Source organism: Scyliorhinus canicula, chromosome 12 (assembly GCF_902713615.1).
Source record: "Scyliorhinus canicula chromosome 12, sScyCan1.1, whole genome shotgun sequence".
Classification (NCBI taxonomy): domain Eukaryota; kingdom Metazoa; phylum Chordata; class Chondrichthyes; order Carcharhiniformes; family Scyliorhinidae; genus Scyliorhinus; species Scyliorhinus canicula.
Genome location: NC_052157.1, coordinates 129,454,247 through 129,473,399, shown reverse-complemented (window position 1 = coordinate 129,473,399; position 19,153 = coordinate 129,454,247). Strand labels below are relative to the sequence as shown.

General features: G+C 47.1%; 1 protein-coding gene across 1 annotated transcript in view; it reads right to left on the bottom strand.

Moving 5' to 3' along the window:
- The window catches only part of LOC119974328 (cytosolic arginine sensor for mTORC1 subunit 2-like), a 218,934-nt gene that overhangs the window by 110,678 nt on the left and 89,103 nt on the right, over positions 1–19,153 (bottom strand).

Sequence of the window (19,153 nt, the reverse complement as noted above, 5' to 3'; positions counted from 1 at the left end):
GCGCTGGTCGGGGGGCCGTCGGAACAGGCCCCCGTGGCGGTTCTCTGTGGTCGACCAGCCGAACTCTCGCCGGCTTGGTTTACATGTGGTACCACCCAGCTGGAGCTGGGACCCGCAGCAGCGGTCCTGGTTTGGGGGGGGGGGTATCTGACTTCAAGGGTGGGGGGCCTCAGCGGTGGCCAGGCCCGCGATCGGAAGCCACCGATTGTCTGGTCATCGCGAACTGAGAGGGACCTGCTTTCCTCCACGTGGGATCGCTGTGTTGCTCCACCATGTCGGCAGCGCCCGCATGGAGATGGGCCGCCGCGCTCATGCGCGGTCCTGCTTGCGGCCACCGTGCGCATGTGCGGCCGCGTGGTCTGGCCAGCAGGGCCCCACCGGCAGCCAGAGCTGCGGGACGCACGCTGGGGCTCTACTAGCCCCCTGGAAAACAGAGACTCACCCCGGACCTTCGAGGAAAAGGTCCGGAGTGTTTCTTGCCCGTTTTCCGGCGGGCGTGGGGTCTTAGTCCCCAGAAGGGAGAATCCCGCCCAATAAGTGCTGGAAAGCACTTGGCATGTCAGACAGGAACTGTGGAGAGAGAAACAAAATTAATATTTCAGGTCAACGATCATTCACCTGTTTTTCAAATTGCCGCATAAAATCTTGTTTGGAAAGACGTGCACTTGCTATTGGTAAGAATCTCCTAAAAATTGTACTCCCCTTAAATTAACTGCAGCCAGATAAGAGCTTATATTATAATGTATCATTTATATTGAGCAGGATACTGCTCAGAAAATGCCGATGCACTATTCAGCACACGAATGTTTGTCAAAAAGCTACCTAGTATTTTTGGAAAAACAAAGAAGCCATAATCCGAAACAGAAATTAAAAGGCCAATTTTAACTCTGTTTCCACCACACGCAACAAGATCAGGATGGGCAATGGGTTAAAATTGGGCAGAGTGAATACTCATTTACGTGAATTGCACTCGAGTCAAACAAAGCTTAAACAGGAGACTTGCGGCAAAAAAATTGAAGTCCTTACCCATTAGCGGGCAATTCCGTGCATGTGCAAAAATTGGGGCCGAATGGTATAATTTGAGCCACAATGCTACTTTGACCGTGAGCCATGTGAGATGCCCACAGTGTCGACCATGTTGCAACCTGGATCCAGAACCAGTCGGGGGCCCAGGTGAGTAAAGACGCTTCATGATTTGAAAGTTTTCTTGTGGGTCTGGGGGAGTTGAAGTGTTCCTCTGGTCCCCATAAATAATCCCAGGGCCTCCGCTGACCCAGGCTTCCATTCCTCCTCATGCGATTGCCACCCCCTCGGACCTCTGCCATCGTTCACCTCAAGCCGAGAGCACTTTCCATGTATCTGGTGACAATCTGTTGCCACATGATTTCCCTCTCCCCTTATCCCAATATTGTCTGTACGCATGGGTTCTTCATTATTCACCATCTAATGGTCTTACTCAATTGGAAGTCACATACATGAGTTTTTTCCTTCTAAATGTATGAGATTAGCATGCACTGTTTCACTGAAATTCAAATTCAGACATCCTGGAACGGTTGAATTTAAACTGGTGCAATGAGATTATAAAGGATTCAGGTGTTGAAAATGTAGTTTTCTCTGTCAATGAATGAGAACAAAGCCCAGGCTCAGAGGCTTATAACACAATGTTCAGTGTCTGTAGAATTGCTGCATAATGGGCACCATATTATTGTAAACTATGCCCTGAGGCTGGCTCAGTATCCATTGCACATCTAGCTTTACAAACGCAATTTAAATGTGCCTCTGGTATTGGCAGACTGTGCAATGTTGTGTTTAAGTGCCAATGTAAACAGAGTCCCAGAATGTGTTCAGATTGCCTGAAGATCGCTTCAAGTACTGAGTGCCCACTTGGTGGGAGGTGGCATCTACATATTGGCACAGGAGAGCACCCCAGCTGTCATGGCCTAGGTCTGCCTGCATCTGCAGGATCTGGCCAGTAACAAGAACTGCTCACACATTCACTGCGGCCCCACTCATTCGAAGGGACTTGCACCAGGAATCAGATGGGGAAAGTATAGCTGCTGTCTGGCCCAGGGTTTGGGGCCTGGAGGACAAGAGAAGAACTTCTTCAGTTCCTAAATTCCTGTGGTAGGAAAAGAAAGGCCCTTTGGGTTTGCTGCCTGTTCCTTTGGGAACTTCGGATATGAAGGGAAACGGAAGCTAGGCACGTCACCAATTTGTTGGAGTACCAAGGTGAATAGGTGCCCTTTGAATGGCAATGAGGAAATTGAGACGGAAAGGCTGGGAATTCCCTATTCTGCCTCACTGTCATGTCCATCGGGCAGAGTTGCCATCTCTCAATTCTAGGGAAGCAGCAGAAATCCCACAACACAGAGTGGGTACATACCACATGTAACAAATCTCCAATTCCTTTACGCTTTGTTCTGGAGGAGGCTGAGCAGAATATTCTTGGACCCATGAGCCTGAATGTTCGTTTATGAGTTGGGAGCGCAGAGCCAAGAAACTCCTGGCTCTGCAAATCTGACCCCGGTGGATAGTGCCCCAGAATGTCAAATGTTCCATCAGGGATGAGTGGTGTGGGGTGGATAGGGGCAGCTGAAAATGGGAGCGACGACGGTCAAATTCGGAAACAGTGCAAAGGCTGCTGGGTGTGGAGGCAGACTGGGTTTTTTTTTTAACAATAGTACAAAAAAAAGTCCTCCCGCTCTCACTCCCCTACCCCATCCATGTCACTTATTCCGACCCCTATGGCCCTTCATACCCACTATGCCAACTAATGCCCCCCTACTTATGTCGCCATGGCGCTTTATAGCTCCTATATCAACCTATGCCCCTGTGCACAATCCCTTTGGCCCTTCATGCCAACCTACGCCCCCCACATCTTTACCCTAATAACCTCCTTGCCAACTCACCCTGTATCCATCAGGGGGTTGGTCTCAGTAGCCATGCTAAGATTAAGTAAAATAAATTCTAAGTGTCTAATATGAAATGAAATGAAAATTGCTTATTGTCACGAGTAGGCTTCAATGAAGTTACTGTGAAAAGCCCCTAGTCGCCACATTCCGGCGCCTGTTCGGGGAGGCTGGTACGGGAATTGAACCGTGCTGCTGGCCTGCCTTGGTCTGCTTTAAAAGCCAGCGATTTAACCCAGTGTGCTAAAATACAGAATTTTTCTTTCAAAACAACTGTCATTTATGAAAACCCAATCAATAAATCTACATGCCTTCAACTACATATGCCCTTATAAAAAACAAACATGTCATTCAAGTGCTTAACCCATTATAAAAGCAAACATTGGAATTCATAGTCCCACTTCAAAGAATCTATAGCTGCTTGTAGCTGTGAAACAAACTATGAAATGTGATAAAGGAAGGTTGTGAATCCAGTCATGCAGCACAATTCCAGGAATAATAACCTTCATGCTGAAGTGAACACAAAGAGTGAAATAGCAAGCGTTGGGGTGGGGGGGCATCAGGGTTCGCTTCGGGGGCCTCAGAGATCGGGACACCATTTAAAAATAGCATCCCGATCTCGCGCTACACTGTAGAGTTCCAGCGAGTGGAACTCCTCAGAGTACAAAACAGGGCTGTGTGTGGCCTCGGCCACGCATTCCCGTTGAGGCCCCTTATCAACCGCGAGTCATGTTTTATAGCCTTGTGCTGGGACAGCCGGGAAACATGCGGCTAAACTGACTCGCTATGGGACTTTGTTCCCATTTGGTTTAAACACACCCACTGTGTTTCCAACTCCTGGTGGATAAAAATCAGACAATTGTTGTTTTATATGGACAGCTGCCTCTGTGAAACAGGCATGCACAAATCCTGGCCCAGCCTCTATCCCGCCCTCCATGAAAACAGTTTGTGTCAGCTCCCGGGGCAGCACTTTCGGATTTTGGCCACTCCCATCATATTAGCAACAATGGAGAGGCGCTCTGTCATAGCTGAAATCCAGCTCATGGTGTGCCTGGTGACCTAGATGTTCAAGATAATTGCAAACCGATGCACCTTACACAGTCTTACCCCGCAAATGGTCCATTTTCATGGAACAGCTGGAGGAGAGAATCTGCCTCAACCAGCTTAAGACATCCTTGCTTATCAACCATTAGATGAAAGCAATGAATATATAGCAAGCAAGCTTTTCGTATTGACTTTTTATTCTGACACTCAAGTCAGAACGGCCATCACTCTTCAGAACAAGATGCCTCTTTTTCCACTCCAACATCATGAAAATGGTGTTAACTCACAATAGCAACATAGAAAATGGAAGCAGGAGGAGGCCATTTGGCCCTTCGAGCCTGCTTCGCCATTCATTATGATCATGGCTGATCATCAAGTTCAATACCCTTATCCCCGTACCAACCTCCCCGGACAGGCGCGGGAATGTGGCGACTAGGGGCTTTTCACAGTAACTTCATTGAAGCCTACTCGTGACAATACGTGATTTTCATTTCATTTTCATTTCCTTATTCCCCCCATATCCCTTAATCCCCAAGAGCTGTATCTAATTCCTTCTTGAAATTACACAACGTTTTAGCTTCAACTACTTTCTGTGGTAGTGACTTCCACAGATTCACCACTCTCTGGGTGAAGAAATTTCTCCTCACCTCAGTCCGAAAAGGTTTACCCCTTATCCTCAAACCATGACCCCTAGTTCTGGACTCCCCCACCACTGTGAGCATTCGTTCTGAATCTACCCTGTTCAATCCTGTTAGAATTTTGTAAGTGTGTATAAGATCCCCCCTCACTCTTCTAAACTTCAATAAATATAATCCTAACTGATTTAGTCTCTCCTCATGACAGTCATTGCCATACTGCATCCATTTCCAGCCCTCTATGTTCGTTCATCTTTAAGCTGCTCAGCCTTTAACTCTAAATGATAAGATTTTTAAAAAGACTGGAATATGCTGAATCAAAGTGGCTGTCCAAAGCCGGCGATTTCTCAACAGTCAGTCACCCAATCGTAGTTTTGCATCATTGTGAAAAACTAAACAGTTAACTGTGCACATTCCAATGAAATACCAGTGCAAGTCCAATGGAATATTGAGAAATCTGTTCATTGGTGCAGGCAGTTAGCAAATGTACCATTTAAGGAATGGAGTCAAAGCTGAATAAACTCCACGACAGACTGGTTCTTCGGGTCTTCGTATCTAAATTGTCTACTAAGGGGAGTGGCTGCGGCAACAAAACATCTCATTAGTCGGTTGGGTCCTCTGGTGGATAGGAAAATGTTGTCATCAGTGAAAGGTTTTCTTTTTGACTCAAGACTTTGCTAAATTACTGGTGTATCGCTGCAAAGCACATGTGTCGCTGCAGAACAAGCATCCTTTAATTGTGTTCAACCCGTGCATATCAGACTTCAACGGATACGGGGAAACATTGAACCCCTTTAGCAGACCGACTTTAGGAAAGTGTAACAGGAAAATGCAGCAAAAAGAGTTGGGCTGGGGCACAGGAAGAACATGTGCTGATGAAATGGCTGCAATAAATCCAGGGCAAATTTTTTTTCTCCAGCTTCACAGTGAATAGTGCCTGTGGAATTTGCTGAAGAAGCAAAACATCTGACCCCAGATACGGGGTTCGAAATTAAATTTGTGGCATCTCAAACTATAAAGACCAACGGCCAGAGGAACCAATGGCTTGGAGCAAAATGCCACGAGATAGAATTAGAAATGAGGCGAGTATTTAATGGGGCAGCACGGTAGCACAAGTGGATAGCACTGTGGCTTCACAGCGCCAGGGTCCCAGGTTCGATTCCCCTCTGGGCCACTGTCTGTGAGGAGACTGCACGTTCTCCCCGTGTCTGCGTGGGTTTCCTCCGGGTGCTACAGTTTCTTTCCACAGTCCAAAGACGTGCAGGTTAGGTGGATTGGCCATGATAAATTGCCCTTAGTGACCAAAAAGGTTAGGAGGGGTTATTGAGTTATGGGGATAGGAAGTGAGGGTTTAAGTGGGTCGGTGCAGACTCGATGGGCCGAATGGCCTCTTTCTGCACTGTATGTTCTATGTTCTATAAAAATCGATATTTATTGGGTAGCTTGGCAAAAGTCTGCATCCTCAATGTGCATGTTCATTGCAGAAAAAATATTTTGGCAATGCATTAACTTTATTTGAATAGTTGCACTTTCATTGTAACCCATTGTCGAATGATCATGGCCGTGGCCAGAATTCTCTGGCCGCTCACTGGTGGGGGGATTCTCTGGTCCGGCCACTAGCACACCCACCCCATGTGGTTTCCAGCGGCGTGGGGTGGCTTCAATGGGAGCTCTCATTGACAGCAGTGGGAGCAGAGAATCATGACACAGAAGCAGAATTAGGCCACTCGGCCCATCGAGTCTGCTCCGCCATTCAATCATGGCTGATATCTTTCTCATCCCCATTCTCCTGTCATCTTTCCATAACCCATGATCCCCTTATTAATCAAGATCCTATCTATCTCTGTCTTGAAGACACTCAATGATTTGGCCTCCACAGCCTTCTGAGGCAATGAGTTCCACAGATTCACCACCCTCTGGCTGAAGAAATTCCTCCTCATTTCTGTTTTCGACGATCGTCCCTTTAGTCTGAGATTGTGTCCTCTGATTCTAGTTTTTCCTACAGATGGAAACATCCTCTCCACATCCATTCTATCCGCCCGCTAGTGAACATCAACTCTATCCCACCGCTAGTGTACGGCATGCCATCTCCCACTGCCAAGAAACGTGCGTCTGGGAGGACGGAGAATCCCACCCCACATAATGGTGACCCAGTATAATTTTGCAACTTTAAACGCTAAAAATCTGCATTCTACGCCCAGGAGATTAGCAAGATCTATACCCAAAGGGATATTTTAGACTCCACAATCCTTATTCAGCCGTTCCTCATTATATTGTTTAACTTACTATTTGCACATTGCAATCCTTTCTATCTGCTATGTGCTAACCTTTGCATAATTGTTTGATCCTTCAAAATTCCACATCACTCATTTACCTTTAAAGCTACAACCTTTTATAAATCTGCAATTTACAATAAGCTGCGGTGGCTGAAAGTGTGAGAGGTGAGGTGCGGAGGCTCTTAGAGGGGGAGTGGTGGGTTGGAACCACTACCCCTTCTATATTACGAATATGTGAGGCAACGGTGCCTGGCAAAATAGTGGAAAGACTACATTCAATAGAGGGAACATTCCTTTCAATACATTAACACCTAATGGTGTGCAGATTTTTAAGTGGAGGTTTTCCATTCGCCTGATATCAGAAATCACCATCTTGAAGTGATCGTAAGTAAGTTTATGACGCTTGGGATGCATTAACAGCCAGAAGGAACATTAGGAAGCAGGAATGCTCGGCCTTATAGGACAAATATTGCCTGTGACTTTCTGATGTACGATGTCTGCTAGTCACACAACCCTTGCAAAATTCATCAAGTGTCTACATGACAATTATTAAAGCAGAAAAACGTCTGTTTCAGTGAAACATGGGATAGAATTTCAAGCTTCCCGCCCTCCTCAATCCTTTTTTAAAAAAATTTCCAATTGAGGGGCAATTTAACGTGGCTAATCCACCTATCCTGCACATCTTTGGGTTGTGGGGTGAGACCCTCGCAGACACGGGGAGAATGTGCAAACTCCAAACTGACAGTGATCTAGGGTCGGGCCCGAACCCGGGTCCTCGGCACCATAAGGCAACAGTGCTAACCAATGTGCATCCGTGCCACCCTCGCCCTCCTTAATCCTGCCCGCCCTGAGCTGGTTGCAATTGTACGCGGGAGTGGGCAGTGTTTCGGGTGGGAAGCCCATCCTTGGCCTCAATTAAGGCCCAAAGGCCTTTTCCCACCTAGCCGCAACTTTTAAACTAGCAGGCGGATGATGGATCTGGGGAAAACCCGACATTGTACAAAGTTTGATCTCGGGCAGGAACGTGGGCTGGCTTGGGGGGCGGGGGTGAGTGGGGTGCCCTGCCCTTAGGGTCTACTGACCTCAGGACAGCTGTCCCCCTCCTAAACTATTCCCTGAAACTACGATTACCCCGGCTCATGACCCCGCCCCCCCCCCCCCCCCCCCAGTTCCTCCCTACACCCACTTGATCCCTGCCCACCTTTCTTCCGGATCCTGGCATATAGTTACAGGCAGCTCCCTGCAATCCTGTTCCTGGAATGACAATCTGATTGGTCAGCTGTTCTCCAAGGCGGGACTTCGTTCTAGTGATGGGTGGAATCCCGCCTTCCGCTAATCAATGCATGATCGAGTGTGAAATGCCATCCGGCCGGCTGGAGTCGGAGGGGATATGTTTGCCACCGGCCAAGCCCCCACCCATCCGAACAATTCTGCCCATGTTCTTAATGAAACCTGCAAATCAATGATTCATTGATTGATACATGACAATTATTAAAGCAGAAAAACGTCTGTTTCAGTGAAACATGGGATAGAATTTCAAGCTTCCCGCCCTCCTCAATCCTTTTTTTAAAAAATTTCCAATTGAGGGGCAATTTAACGTGGCTAATCCATCTATCCTGCACATCTTTGGGTTGTGGGGTGAGACCCTCGCAGACACGGGTAGAATGTGCAAACTCCAAACTGACAGTGATCTAGGGTCGGGCCCGAACCCGGGTCCTCGGCACCATAAGGCAGCAGTGCTAACCAATGTGCATCAAAGTGCGGAACACCCTGATACCGTTATCTGTTGAAAATAAACAAGCATAAACAATTTTAGGATGTAAATAACGGTGGCTACATTATCATCCAAGTGGAAAATAATCTACTTAAAATTGCTATTAATGTTACTGAGTTGGTCAATCAATGATAAATTAATTTGTGTCAGGTCCAATGTATAAGTTAATTGATTCTCCGGTACCCTGGGTGTGTGTTTCTCGGTGGTGCACTGTTCACTGGTGGTGAGAGTTTCTGCTCCCGCTACTTGTCAATGAGATTTCCCACTGAAGTCACCCCATGTCGCCGGCAAACCTGCGGGTGGGGGTGCGCTGCCGGCAGGAGCGGAGAATCCCAACGGCCAGTGAATTCCAGCTTTAGTCTAATACGACAATTGGGCAGAATTCTCCCAATAAATGACTAGGGCCGGAATTCTACAGCCGTTGCGATTCTCTTTCCCACTGGCGGCGCACCTCCGCCAACCGGTGTCCCGGCAGTGTGGGGTGGTTTCAATGGGACTTCCCATTGACAGTGACAAGACCAGAGAATCCCGCTGCCAGCGAATGGCAGGCCGCCGAGAAACATGAAGCTGGGAGGCCAGAGAATCGCGCCCATTGTTTTGGAGCCTGGGGTGAAACCATCCAAGAAAGTGATGTGTGGGACCTAAAGGTGCCAGCAAGCCCGGCCTCATAAGAAATGGCATGACCATCTCAAAGTGAGACTGCAGACCCTCCCCCAACCCCCCCCCCCCCCCAGGACACGCCCTTCCCCACAGATGAGCGACACTCTGCTATAAGGTTACCAAATCCACCGCCCTTCAATAGCCCGCTCATTCCCCTCCCTTTTCATGGTCACCCACTCAACACCCCGCTTTCATAGACATGCTCTCTTTCAGCCCCCACCTCTTGGCAGTGCCAGCCTGGTACCCTGGCAGTGCCAAGCTGGCAACTTGGCAGTGCCAACTTGGTACTCTGGTACTGCCAATCTGGTACCCTGGCAGCGACAACTCAGTACCCTGGTAATGGCAATTTGGTACTCTGGCAGTACCAAACTGGCATTCCTGGCAGTGCCAACCTGGCACCCTGGTGGTGCCAACCTCACACCCTTGGAATTACCAGGGAGTGAAGGGGTACCTGTCCCCGACCACCCAGGGGCTCCAATGACCTCTGAGCCCCTTGCCGTGATCATCAGCTTAGTCTTCATTGATGAAGACCAGTAGTTATTCCCGCTCGCCTCATGCTGTGCCAACAGTTTGAGCATACGTAAATGCTAATTTTAATATGCCCATATGGTTCACACCCAGCGAGGGCATAAACAAGATCCCGCAGGTGCTACAGGCAAGGAGCATCGCGCTCCGTTCAGTACCTGGCGCGACCCCTGTTTAGGGGCTCTCCCGATATTCGCCAGAAATAGCGAGATGTGCACTGGGCACAATTTGGGAGGAACATGGCCCCCCCCCCACCAATATTTAGCACCCTTCATTAAATGAACAAAACCATGCTGACAAAATTTGTTTAAATTAAAACAGTTAACCTCAATCTGAAGGTTTGCTGAATTTCCCGTTCAACTCATTTTTCAGTTCTTGTATTGTGAAATTTTTTACCTCACAATTTTTTCCTGGGATTTGGCTTCAGCTCTTACAGACTGCTAAACTTGACACATTTTCACTGAACAATGTACAAATTCATGGCATTAGCTAGAGTTCCAAAGCAATCAGCCCGAGTCATAATGCTAACATAGCCCTGATCAAAATTCCAAATTACATCCTCTCTGACTGCAGTGTGGTGCATTTTCCCCTTCCATCCTCCTCAATGGGCCAGGTTTTCACGTAGATGGGTACACTTCAGAGGTCTTTAAAAATGCTGGGTGGGAACTCATTCTGGGATTCTTGCCCCCATTCCCGGCACTGGCAATTTTTTCCAATGTGAGATGGTCACGGGCACTGGGTTCACGCCTTGCACTCCCAATCTAGCCGGTTCCATTTCGGAGGCATCTCACGCCCACCTCCCCATAATCTGCATGGAGTTGGGCCAACGTCTGGATGAATGGTGATTCACAGCCCCTCAAAAGAATCGTGAACTATAGTCTGGATTTGGGAACCTTCTGAAAAGTATCTTTAAAATCATTAACCATGCCACCTGTATGTCCTCAATCCTTCTCCATGCCCACTACGCAAGGAGGCACAGAACCAACAACCCATGTAACAACAATGGCTAGTCTTGAAAATCCCGTGAGAAAATATACCTAATCAAAAATCTGCTTTTGGAAAAAGCCTGCTGCTCTTATGACCTTATAAAAGTGTCAATCAGATGCTCCGATTGACAGTTTCAATAATGGAAACCTTACCCCATTTCACACCTTTTCATTTTATCCAAATGCAACTTACAGACATTGAAAAACATATCAAAGAAATAATATCTTACTATAACCTCATAAAGATGTTAATCAAACCAAACATGCCACTTCAGCCTGTGTAAAAAGAGCCCTGCTGAGTCAATCCATGAGTGAGTCTTGGAACTTAACCATGCATTCATAATGAGGCCATCTGAATACTGGGCGGGATTCACTGATCCTGAGGCTAAGTGTCGATGCCATCGTAAACGCATTGCGTTTCTTGACGGCGTCAACGTGGCCTCAGGAGCAGTGATTCTGACCCCTACAGGGGGCCAGCAAAGCACAGGGGCGACCCACGCCGCTCCAGCTGCCGTTCCCCGGCGTCAGATGGGCGCTTCATGTCTGCGCATGTGCAGTGGTTCCCTTCTCCGCGGTAGGCTACGATCGCGGGCCAGGTCACAGCGGAGCCCCCCCCCCCCCCCAGGTCAGACGCCCTCCCCGCCCATCAGGCCGCCCCAGATGCATCCACGGCGAGGTCCCGCCGGGTAAGAGCCAGGTGTGGACAGCGGCGGTGGGACTCGGCTTTTTTAGTGTGACCGCTTGGCTCATCCCGAGCCCTGAATCGCCGGGGGAGGTGGCCGTAGAGCAGCCCCCGACTGGCGCCGTGCCGACCGCGCCAGCGATTCTCCGCTCTCCGGAGAATTGGCGGCGTGGCGCGATTCGTGCTGGTCCCGGCGATTCTCTGGCCCGGTCCCGGGGTGAGAGAATCCCGCCCACTGTATCAACAGAAACAGATGACCGGACATCTTTTTCTCCAGATGGTTTCATTATGAAACCTTTGCTGAGCTGTAATGACATTTTCTGACTCAGGCTTCCCACCTCATTAGTGCCCAATTTATTTTATTGCACCTCTGTAAAGCATGTTTTTCCATGTTGAAGCTCTTCATAAGTGCAAGTGTTATTGTAGTTTGTGATCCAAGCACTCACTTCCAGGGAATTGTGAATGGCACATACCGTATAATTTCTAGTGAACCTGCCAATCTGTGCTCCTTGGGGTCTTAAACAGGCTCCTTCCATCTACAAATGAGGTCTCAAATTTCTGTTTCAGGCAGTCGCCAAGGCTACCTGAAAAATGGACTATCTCCAATATTGGTTCAGGAGTTCTTTCAGGGATTACTTGCATTCAATATGTATGTTGAGAACGGACTGAAAGGCAAGTGCTGAAGTTGCTGGGCTGAACAGCCTTTGGCTGTTCTATCATTTACTCTGCTCTCAAGGTGTTTACCCCCAGGGCCACTGTGCATTACCAAACTATGGCAACAATTTCAGTGAAAAAGGGGGTGGCTGGAGTGTTAGAATCTGTGTGGCAAGCAGTGGCCAACGGGTAACCTGAAAAACAGGCACTCACATGTGGACCTTCACAAATGTATTTCCCCAGGATTCGTTATATGGAAGATGGGGGAGGTTGGCAGCTTTTCGAATATGGTCAAGAAATTTGGTGATGTGGAAGGAGGAGGACCGTATTTGGAACTTCGGAAGAACAACCACTCGACTGCACCTCGCTGGGGGCTGAGTAAGCAACAGCATGGCCCATAGTCGGTTCTGGTGAAAAATGATGATCCTCCACCAGTGTGAAGCAATTGGTGTTGCCCTGTCTGGCACTTGACTTGGCCCGACTGTGGGACTGTGCATTAACAAAGCCACAAATAAATAATGATAGTGCCCATTCATTTGTATTTACAGAATCCCCTGTGGGGCACTTGTCTACACTCAGTCCTGTACGAAACAAAAAGAGCTGTCTGTGTGTGCAGATTCTCCTTCAGCAACATTGCACAGCCAGCCAAAAAAACAAACTGACGAACACAGCAAGCAGCCTATTGTCCTTTCATTCGATGAGGATTATGAACATGGTTAAGCTCTCTTTTCAATTTCCTTTCAGTATTAATTTGCTGCGTTCATATAACGCTTTCTATTTTCTCCAAAAGAAATGTTAATCTTGGTCAAAATGTTGTATTTCAAAGTGGGGACGGGTGGGGTGGGGGGGGGGGGGGTGCAGAATGTATCCTATTGCTCTGGCTGCTGTCAGACTATGCATCAGGCTCTGCTCCCCAACTAGTAGTTTTCAGGTCATTTGTTTCCTTTTGCTACAAACAGAGACTAAGTTTGCAAAGGGCCACAATGCAGAGTGAAGTAATTTGAGGTTCAAAAACAACGAGAAGCCTCTGGAGATAAAACTCACAACCCAACTCATTCACTGGTCGCAACATACCCAGTCTTCAGGCACCAGAGCGCACGTTGTCAACCAAAACTATAATACCCTCCTGTCCGTCACATGACAGTGTAAATCTTCAGCAATTACGGTACAAAGGGCTTGTGCCCCAATGCAAGCATCAGAATCTTGATTTCAACAAAAAAGCTCTGAAAAAGAGTGGCCACAAGATGCTTTATGCTCCTCCAATTCTGGCAACTTATGGCTTCCCCATCACTCTACCATTGGTGACTATACCTTCAGCTGCTTAAGCCTCAAATCCCACCTAAATCTCTTTGCCTCTGTATCTCTCCTCCATCAAAACACTGATTAAAATCCACCTCAGTCCGACTCTACTATCTCCTTATGTCACTTGGTATTTACTTGTGTTTGTTAACACTCCCGTAAAGCACCGTGGGAATTTTTACTATATTAAATAGTTAAAAGAATTAAAAATAACAGATTTGACTTGCCAGTCAATCAGCACCCTTTCTTCCAAATGAAAGGACGATAGGCTGCTTGCTGTGTTTGTAATGTAAATTCTTGTATTACGATCCCAGACCAGATCCCTGAGGATACTGGACAGAAATCCCAATATTTTATTTAATTTGTAAGACTGTGAGGAGAAGATACTTCACTCCAGGAGTAATTCCACGCATAAATAGGGATATGGTGTATTGAAACAAACTTTATTACTGAAATCTTAAAACTAACTTTAACTTCATACAGAAAATAGCTTATAATTACCAGTTTACAACTGATTAACAATAAAATGAAATACTAAATCCTAACTGTTATCTTTTATCTCCTCCCTAGCAAAACCCACCTCAGGTCAAAATCCACTTTTTAAATCCAGCTGGCAGACCCAGGGGTACTTGTTGTGAAGAGATGTCTTGGATAGCCCACTTTGAGAGAGAGGGATCCTGCAGGAACCAGCTTGAAGATTCTAGCCTGTGTCAAACAACTGTTTAACCCGAGAGCATTTTCAGAAACTTCTGTTCTGTTCACAGGCAAAATCTTTTTAGCCAAACTGCTTTGAGAGAAACTGTTAATTTGTTAACAGACAGATCAACACTGAACTCCAAAACTCAACACCTGACTGCTTCAGCCGCTGGATCCTCCCATTAAATACATCATCTTACTAAAGCTAAACACAATGGGCGGGATTCTCCTGCCGTTCGCTGGCAGCTGGATTCTCTGGTCCGGCTGGTGGCGCATCTCCACCCGGAGGTTTCCCGGCAACATTAGGTGGTTTCAATGGGAAATGCCAGCAAACGATGCACTGACTTCTCCATCGTCGCTAGCAGCAGTAATGCAGCGGACTCGCAACACAGAATCACGGCCAAAGTCTCTAATTATCTGTTCCCCAAGGATCCTTCTTTATATAAACAAATTCCATTCACCTTCTTTCAGCTGACGAACATACATGATGGGATTGAATGATGATTTCATTTTGCGATGCTTTAATTGCACCTCTATAGCCAAAGGGTGCAGAAAAGATTAGTCAGAATGACTCAAGGGATGAGGAACTTCAAGTATGAAGGTAGATTAAAGAAGTTAGGACTCTTTTCCATGGAGAAGAGAAGGCAGAGAAGAGATTTGATCGAGGTGTTCAAAGAGGGGGGGTCTGAATGAAAGAGGTAGGGAGAAAGTGTGTCCACTAGTGAAAGGATCAACAATGCGAGGTCACAGGTTTAAAGTAATTTGCAAAAGAAGCAAAAGTGACACAAGATAAAAGCTTTTGGCACAGCGAGGAGTCAGGGTTTGGAATACACTGCATGAGACTGCGGCGAGGCTGGTTTAATGGAAGCATTCCAAAGAGAATTAAGACTGTTATTTGAAAAGGAGGAATGTCCAGAGTTACGGGTAAATGGCAGCAGAGTGGCACTGAGAGAATTGCTCATTCAGAGAGCCAGTGCAGACAGGACAGGCCAAATGGCCTCCTTCTGCACTGTAACAATCCCATTATCCTGATTTAGGTCTCACTTCTCTGATCTGTGATCACTGCAGTCATGGCCCCCGGCCCTGCCCAGCCTGGGCATGCTTGTACTATGTTACTTCACAACCGAGGCGCAATCTAGGTTGGGGCAGCAGGGTGGCACAGTGGTTAGAGCAGCTACCTCACGCCGCCAGGGACCCGGGTTTGATTCCGACTCCGGGTGACTGTGTGGATTTCCTCTGGATGCTTTGGTTTCCTCCCACAGTCCAAAGATGTGCAGGTTAGGTGGACTGGTCATGCTAAATTGCCCCTTGGTGTCCAAAAAAGGTTACGTGGGGTTACTGGGTTACGAAGTTGTGGGCTTGGGTAGGATGTTCTTTACAGGGTCCGGTGCGGACTCAATGGGCCAAATGGCCTCCTTCTGCACTGTAAATTCTATGATTCTATGACTCTTGCATACTTGATGGCATTAGAAGAGCTTTTACTTTTAATGGCAAGTTTTCTTTCTGAAGAGCAGCGCTACCAACCAACCAAACAACCGAAAGAGAGGTCGGTCCAGAGGTCACGGGTCTCATGAGGGAGTCCCACTCTCTCCCCGGACCACCTGGAATCACAGAATAATACTGCAGCAGAGGCCATTCAGCTCATTAAACGCATCCCAGCATCTGAAATGCTATCTAATTAACCAACCTCCTCTTCTCTCCCTCAGCCTTTCAATTTATTGCCATTTCCTTTTTGAAAGTTACTACTGAATCTGCTTCCATCCACCCTTTCAGGTAACGCATTCCACATCAGAACTACTTGCTGCGTAAAAAAAACTTTCCTCGTGTCACCTCTGGGTTTTTGCCAAGCACCTTAGATTTTTTTGTGCTCTCTGGTTATCCTCAAAATCCTCCATGATTTGACACTTTTAATTTAGCCGTAAGCATCTCTGTCTGAAGAACAACCCTCACTCCTCTAGTCTCTCTACATAATTGCAACCTATTACCCATGGTGCCATTGTAGTAAATCTCCGCTGCACCCTCTCCAAGGCTTTTGCATCCTCTTCAAAATGTGATGCCCAGAATTGGCCAGACTATTTTAGCTGGGGCCTAACCAGAACTTCGGAAAGGTTTAGTACAATTTTCTTGCCTTTGTGCACTACCGTCCAAATTTCCAGCTGTTCACACCGGTATGCCCCCCCCTCCCCCCCAGATTTCCTAGCGGCGAGCGATGCGTTCAGCAAAAAAGCCCCTTGACATCAGCCACGCAGTGATAGCTGTGTCCGCCGTCACATGCTTCCATTCACAAAGCCAAGTAATCCCATTTTTAAAAATCCCTTCTCAATTTGTCCTGGCTTTTTTGAGAACTTGTTTATTTACACCTTCAGTGCTCTCTGTAGCACTCTAGTTTTGGACATTTCAACGTGCTGTTGCTCTTTGGATGTAATCAGTGGATCTTTTTTTTTGAACAGAAGTGGTCATGACCCAGGAGTGGCCATTGAGTCTGCACCAGTGTCAGTGGGAGAATAGGTCTGGAATGGGATGGGTGTTGGTTCCTGTGGGGGGGCGGGGGGGTCTGATCTTGGAGTCTGGTCAGGGGCATGGGCGCAGGTAAGCTTGATAGGCCAGGTGGCTACACTCAACTGAATGTGCAAGTAAATTTTTTCAACGATTGAATAAATTCAGCCTTTGAAAAAAACATCAGCAATATACTTTTCATTTAATATCTCCGGCTGGAGATCGGGGGCTGGATAGAAATAAGATCCAACCTACAAAACTGCACTTGCAAGAATTTGTCACTGTTCCAACTAACTGTCTGGACAGATTCCGCTGGTGTTAATCATGTCACTCTAGGCAGTAAACTGGGACTTCACACTCTGAACTTTCTAGCAGTTCATTATCAGCTCTTGCTGGATGACCCAGACGTGCATTCTAAGCTAAGATAATGGAGAGCAATGTTGAATAACCTTTAGTTATCTAATTGCTATCACTATTCATATGATATACTTATGGAGTTATTCTCACATTTCACTTCAGTGTTCTCCCTAAATTAGTCATGTCCCTTCCTGTTGTCCATTTGGAAAATGCATTTAAAGCTGGCCTTTCAAAGTGCTCCTGGCTGCACAAACCCATGGCTTATGTTGATCTTAGAATAATATGTAAATGTGCTTGCAAGATTTATCCAGTTCCAAGATGTGAGTGAGGTAACTTAAGGAGGGCAATTGAAAATGAAGACTCCTTTTCAACCTCACACCTTCTCCCAACAAAATCTTCCATTTCTGCACAGGTGATTATGGTCTGTTCTCAGGGTGTGCAGTGTCAAGGAGGAGGGGCTGAAGTCAAAGAATTGCCCTCCTCAGCCACAATCTCTGGGTGTTTGACGGCGATTTATGAAGAAACTCCTTAATTACATGAACGTCTCCAAGTAACGATGCGGGCGAATTCACTTTCCTGCACTCCCTGTGCCCTCGAGCAAGATGGCAGGGTGGGGAACGGAGGCGGCAGTGGGACATCCTGCACCATCTGCACAAACATCTGAGGCTCAAGAATCAGCCCTGGGGCAAAATCCCTTGACCCTGAGTAAAGGTTATCCTCGACCAATAAGAGGACTGACAAGAGGACTAGCTCCTCTGTGTGAAATCCTGGGGATAATGGGTTAATGAAAATTAAGACCATTAATAGGCCGTTTAGGGATTTTAATGCTCAACTGTGGACGTCGGATCAGCCTAGTGACGTTTTGGCAAATATGGAGTGCTTCTCTTCTTTTGTTGAACTCCCTGTGGCTTTGGAGGATCAATGCCTGGTCCTTAATGCTCCTACATGTAGAGAGGAGGTGGCTGTGGCCAGTAGGGAGCTTCAGCTGGGTACAGTCCCTGTGACAGATGGTTTTAGATGTGCATTTTACAGGGAATTTAAGGATCTGCTGATAGAGCCAGTAATGACTGGTGTATACTGCCATTCCTTCCAAAGCAGCTCTGTTACCAGCGACACGTCAGGAGACAAATATCACCATGATTCTGAAGGCAGGCAAGGACCCGGAGGACTGGGCCTCCTGCAGGCCAATCTCACTTTTGAATGCTGATTTGAAATTATGTCTAAGGTTTTGGCGAGATGGTGAGATGGAATTCTTCCGAGGAGCATTTGGGAGGATTGGACTGAGTTTATAAAGGGTCGGTTTTCCAGTATTAATGTCTGACGGTCGCTGAATGTGACCCGAGCTTTTCAGAAACGCGCATTGAATGGGTTGGTGATCTCCTTGGATGCAGAGAAAGTCTTTGACCGGATGGAGTGGAATTATCTCAATTTGAACACTGTGGAGATTTGGGTTGGGAGAGGGGGATGTCAAGTGGATTCCGGTGCTGTACCATAGGCCCGTGGTGGCAGTGATCACGAGTGGCTTTAGATCTGGGAACTTTGGTCTCCAGAGACTGTCTAGGCAGGGTTGCCCTTTCCCCTTTGTTGTTTGTGCTGGCCGTAGAGCTAGTGGCAGACGCTATTAGGCAGGATCCCCTGACACCAAGGCAGGGATGTGAGGAGAAGCAGCGTAAGATCACTCATTATCCTGACGATGCGCTGCTATTTGTGTTTAGGCCGAATGTTTCAGTCCCTGCTATTATCAACGTTGTGGATAGATTTAGTGCTTCCACCGGTTATAAGATGGACTTTACAAAGTGGGAAGCAATGCCGGTGGGAGAGTTGAGGTGTAGGGCCCTCTCCCCTCCTTGTCAATTTTCCCTTTAGGTGGTCCCCATTGGGATTTACGTATCTGGGTGTTAAAACTACCCTTTCTTTCAAACAATTATATAGAGCGAATTTCTCTTGGTTGATTGCATCTATCAGGTGGGATTTGACTCGTTGGTCTTCCCTACCGGTTTCAGAGCTGGGTAGGATTGCTTTGGTTAAGATGAATGTGTTGCCAAAATTGCTGTATCCCTTGCAGATGTTGCCAATCTTGTCTGCTAGAGATGTAAAAGAGATTAATGGAATGATTAGATTTTTTTCAATTGGAAAAAGAAGAAGCCTCGTCTAAAGTTC